Raw genomic sequence first — 6,243 nt, forward strand, 5'->3', positions numbered from 1 at the left:
TAAAAATTGACAGTGTTAACTAATTATGGAGGAAATTTACTTTGCAGTTTGCATGTATAAGCATTGTTGGGGGAAATATGTAATCAGTGGTAATAGATATATTATAATTTAAACTACTGTAGTAAATGTTTATATATTCTTTTTCTATTGAATATTATCCAATGAAACATACGGTTTATACAGCTATATAGTTGTATATTACTTTATTTATACTTACGTGTACATGTACCAACACGAAGAATTGTCCAATACAGGCCATAGTTTCGAGGTTTCTCAGTATTGATCGATGCCGTCCACCTGATGAATCCTTAAGTGTCTCATTGTTCTTTGTTTCCTCATTCTTTTATATTTTTTTATTGGTGTGACGCTAAATGTTGAGGAATCCCGCAACATTTCCCTTTTCTGCTTAGGCGATTCTTCTCTACAGCTGCTCAATCATCAATGCAACTCAAACTGATTTTGGCAAATTTTACACGAATTTGAAAATTTACTGTATATCAAACCCGTTTCTGTCAAAATATTGGTTCACAAAGTTGATGGTAACGAATCAATGGGACTAAAAGTCTCTACATTAGAACGAATGAAACGAAAGAAACATAAGTTCCATCTGCATGATCTGCTGAGACAATTTGGAATAAATGAAGGTCGTTCTTACTCTCCTTCAATACAAAAGAGTGCGTCAAGAACTATAACTCTGTCGTTGTTTTTCTCCAAATTCCCAAGTAATTAAATTTTAATTCCAGATTTATCTTAGGTTTCTCCATAAATTTAAAATTTCCATATTCTAAGATAATATTTATATTATTTTTCTAACATAAATGTTTACACTAGATGACTGGACAAAACATTTATTTTTCCTCTCAAGTCTGGCATTGTTTAACAGTGAAATTTACTGAAAAATACTAATTACACATTATTTATGAGCTAGGTAAATATGATTTTTGCTTTGAAGCGTTTAAAAAAGACTGATAAATCTGTGTTTGTGTTTGTTTTTTAGATATATCTCTTTTTTATGAGATTGTTTAAAGTTTCATATACTTCCACTGTCGGTCGTTATGAAATATGTTTCCATGACAACCGTTGCTAGGTCAAATCTTTGCACACGTTTTTTACCTGTTATATACCAATATCTTATAATACGCAAAGTTTCATTGAAATCTGAGACATTCCGTGGCCGAAGGTTTTTGAAAGTTACATAGAATCAGTGTTAAAGCCATGATGAGTAATATTTATATTGAATCATCCTCAGGTAGTGTAGAGTTCGTTCAAATCATGACCCCCCCCCCCCACCCCGGGGGGGTGTTAATATTTAAGGTTCCCCCATCTAACCTCAGTAAACCCCCGCTTACCTCAGTAAACTTTTTCTTCTGATCTGATGTGTGCTTTTTCCTAGCCGATGTGCGCAGGTGAGCGCTGTGGCCCCTCGGCCTCTTGTTTGCAATTGAGGTAATGATTTGATAGAATTAAACCATAACCGTGCGCAAAAATATACAGTATTTTATGGGTGGCACTGTAGTTTCTGGTCTTTCAATACTTATTTTTTTTTTTTTGGAGAGCTACAGTCCTAGCAAGAGAAAAGACAATGCACAATAAAGTTGAGGACTTTTATTACCCAGTAGAAAATTTTTATTTGAAAATAAAATATTGTCAAATATGAATGCGTCGCCTGCGTGGTGCGGTGGTTAGATCGTCTTTTCTAGAGTCGCCAAGGTGTAAATCCTTAGGTCCCTAACTCGAATCCCACTGCGGGACGCAGAGACCGTATAAACCTAGGTCCCTATCGCAGTAGTTGCTGGCACGTATGTTCTCGAGAGAAACGTTAAACAATATACAATCAATCAAATATGAATGCCCTAACATATATCATTTAGAAATTATCACTGAAGTTGAATTCTTTGTAAAATAAGGTTTATGGTGAAGTTCAAAGGGCCAAAATTCATAGCAAAGCAAATATCTTGACACAGGTAATGCACATGTCAAAAAATATGAAACACAAACGCTTCTCAATCAAAACTTGTAAGGAACAAGATGTGTTTATGAAATACTGATGCCCCTTTATGGCAACATAGTGAAGATTAAACTTTTTAGAAATGCAAATTAGATATATTGGTACCTAAATAGAGTCTTGGCACAACAAATACGATTGTGCAGTATGATAGCCCTGGCACCACCTGTTCAAAAATTATGACTCGGGATAAATTTTGGAAAGGTAAGTCAAACTCCAAAGTCAAAGTTTTGGGTTTCTTGAGAAAGGTTTTTTTTAACAAGTATTACATATGTGAAGTGTGAAAGTCTAATCCATATTCGTTAAAAAGTTATCACAAAGGTTAAAGCTTTTTTTAAAAAGTAGGTCAAACTCCAAGGTCAAATTTCTTGAAATCCAATGAAAGGTCCTCTCACAAGGATTTTATATGTTAAGTATGAAAGCCCTAGCCGTTACAGTTTAGAAGTAAAAGTCGAGTTTTTTTCTATAAGTACAGAAATCTCCAAGATCAAGGTAAAAATGTCTAAGTAGCTGGTATCATATAAAAGATCACGCAACAAAGATTACAAATGTGAATTATAAAAATGCACGTCTTTACCATTCAAAAATAAAGGTCAAGGTCAAAGTTTTTTCACAGGTTCAGGAATATCCAAGATCAAAGTTGTAGGTATTCAATCAAAGATCTTGCAAAAAATATATATGTGAAATATAAAAGTCCCAGTACATTCCGTTCAAAAGTTAAGGTCAAAATTATAGTTTGGAATTTTTGTGTAAAAGTTGGTCAAAGTCCAAGGCCATAAAGTCAAATTTGGTGGTATCCAAAGAAAGATTTTGACCTAAGGAGTACACATGTGAATTTTGAAAGATAAAGCTCCACCTAATCAAAAGTCATGGAAAAGGTTAAAGTTTTGTGACGGACGGTCAGATACACTGACAGACGAATGAGATTTAATGTCCCCTTGCTTTCTCGAAAGCAGGGAACAAAAATAAAAAAACCAACAACAATGAATTCCTCTGAAAATTACTTGTTTATTTAATTCGATTTCTTGAAATGTGTAGAAATTCGGATAATACGGACCGTAGATATCGGCCTCGATAGATCAGCGGTAAGAACACCTGACTACTTATGCAGGGGTTCCCAGATTCAATTACCGATCCAGATGTATGTTTTATATTGATGCATTTCTCCTTTCCTATTTCATTTAATGGGGGCTTGTTTTTGCTACAGTGAATATATGTAAATTAGGAAATCCAGGCAGGGTCTTGGAATTTGTGTTTTCGAGGTAGAAAAATGTTAAAGGAGGAAGGAATGTAAACGTTCAGGCTTTACGGACGGTGGATGTCGACAAAAATGTGAAGGAATGGAGAAATGCTTGAGGAAAGCGTATGACCGGACTAAGAATCGAACCCTGATTATTGTAACCAAGGACGATTAAAACAGATATTAGACTAGTTCAGCTAGTAAATGAACAAGTCTTCGTTAGTGGGGTGTGTGTGTTTTCCTACGGCCATTACAATTTATTGCAATTCATATTTCGTAAAGGATCTCAATTTTCATGGTTTTTTCAAAAGTTCTATAATTTTGTTATCGATTTATCAATTTTTTTTCAGAATGAGGCAAGGTATTGGATTTTTTTTTTGAGAATTTACTTAAAATATAAAGATTTTTATTCTTTTAAAAAGATATTCAGGGATATGTGAAAGTAGAAGATGAGGAGAAAAAGGTAAGTTTTTAATCTGTTCTGTTAAACATTACTTAGATTGACTTTAAGGCCGAAAAGTAAAAAAAAAATATTTTTACAGATAAAGTTTGATGTTGAATTCTTGTATCAAAAAGACACTCGACCACCATCCTCAGAAGTGCAGCATAGCATTTATCTCATATTTGCACAGCCTAGTGAGAATCAATCCCAAAATGACGAAGACGAATTTCAGCTTCTAGAAGACGTGAAAAAGTTTGCACGTAAGTGAACGATTAAGGGGGTCCGACAGGGGTTTTATTTTGTGAAAACTGCAGTAGCGAAACTCTTCATTTTTATACCATATATAACTTACATTAACTTAAGCGTTCGTGCAAAGTTTGGGCGAAATATACCGTCCAGGTTTTTGGGGGGACCGTCGCAAAATATAGGAATTGCTCATTTTTTTTTCACTTTAAAGCAAATTATACAAATACCGCAATAGCCTTTTTGTTCAAACTATAATATAAGATGAGTAATACTATATTTTACATTATGTACACATGTATATGAAACCAAAATTCTACCGTCTTGTTACCAAAGGGGGCATCTAAAAAAACCAAAACTTCACGAATTTACTTATTTTTATAGAGTACTACAAAATATGACAGGAAAAAGGTATTATATAAAAACAAATGATAAGAATAATGAAGAGATTCTCCATATTCTATGTTTTAAATTTCATGACCGTGTGCTTATTATTTTTTATTTAATAACATTTTTATTAACCTTTTCTTTAAGAGCTTCATTTTATCATAACATCGAAAATACAGTAGAATGACGTCGACCTCCCTATCAATTGCAAAATAGGTTAAAACTTCAGTTATATAACATTGTATTCACATTTTTAAACCTGTAATTTCTTAATTTTGTTTAGTTTTATTAATCAAGTGAAAAAGTTGCTTTAAGAGAAAATCCACCGAAAAACCAGGCAAAAGGTGGCACATCGCATGTCATGGATTTTAATTATTTTTGGCATCTACGTAGACTAATAAAAGTAAGTGTTTACACATGACAACATAAAAAAAATTAGTGGTCTTCTAATCCTGTTTTTGGTAAATACCTAATTTTAAGTGCAAAAAGGTCAACGTGAGGGTAAAAAAAATACTACGTTTTTATTCTGTTTTATATGAAACAGAAACTCAAAAGCTGGATGTGTCAATCAATATTATTTATAACATAGACTCTTATCTTTCATTTTATCATGAATAAGAATCCAGATTGTATTTATTTACAAAAATTTATGTGGTCCAAAATTGAGTTTAGCAAGTAAACTTTTTTGAATTCTGTAACCAATTATCGATACGCTATAAAATCCAATACAGTACTGTGACAGAATTTTTATGCCCCCGTAAACGAAGTTTCGGAGGTATATAGTTTTTGTTGTGTCCGTCCGTCTGTCTAGCTGTCTGTTTATCCGCAAAAACTTTAACCTTGCCCATAACTTTTGATTTAGTGACTTTCATATTTCACATGTGTATTCCTTGTGACAAGACCTTTCTTTGGGTACCACCAACTTTGACCTTTTGACCTTGACCTTGGAGTTTGACCCATTTTACATGAAAATTTTAAAATTTTACTTTGGCAATATCTTTTAAACAGTAGACACCAGGACATTTATACTTCACATATGTAATGTTTGTTAAAAGACCTTTCACTGGATACAAACAACCTTGACCCTTTGACCTTGACCTTGTAGATTACTTGTGAAAAAACTTTAACCTTGGCCATAACATTTGAACAGTAAGAGATAGGGCTTTTAAGGTCACCTGAGTAAACTCAGACCACAATTGTGAATTTTAGGGCCCTAGGGTCAGGGTTCTGGTGTTACGGGGGGTGGCTCTATTGATTATAGTAAAATACATAACATTTTTGAAAATTTTCTTCTCTGCTCCTGGGTTTTAAGCAGTTGAATTACCTATATAGTTACAAACAAGGTCTTTTACTTTCCAGAATTGTGAATTTCAAGGACCCAGGGTCAGGGGTACCATAGAGGGGGGGGGGAGGGGCTGTACTTATAGACTGAAAATGAATGAATTGTTTGAACATGTTGAATTCTGCTCCTTGGTATTTTTGGAAAAACAAGGATGCCTTTTCAAAAATTGTGCAATGTGTGGATCTAGGCCTAAGGGTCAGGGGTTCATGTGTAGTAGGGGCACTACTGTTTATTGCTGAATATTACTTATTAGTTGAAATGTATTTTTTGTTCCTCTGCCTTGTCTATGGGTATTAAGTAACCAAACTAAGCAACTGCTAAGTGTATAGTTGTGATGATCAATGATGCCTCTTTCAAAATTGTGAATACCATAGCATCTGGCTTAAAACATGAATCAAATTCAATTACTGGAAAGTTGTTGCATAATGCTCAGGTGACCTATAAGGCCCATGGGCCTCTTGTTTACTTCATATATGTAATCCTTGTGAGAAGACCCTTCATTGGACAGAAGATCCTTGACCCTTTGACCTTGATCTCTGAGATTGACCTACTTTAAAAAAGCAAACTTGACCGTAACTTTTAAA

The sequence above is a fragment of the Saccostrea cucullata genome, unplaced genomic scaffold, assembly GCF_032062105.1.
Source record: "Saccostrea cucullata isolate Sc308-1 unplaced genomic scaffold, CSIRO_AGI_Scuc_v1 ctg1655, whole genome shotgun sequence".
NCBI classification, from domain to species: domain Eukaryota; kingdom Metazoa; phylum Mollusca; class Bivalvia; order Ostreida; family Ostreidae; genus Saccostrea; species Saccostrea cuccullata.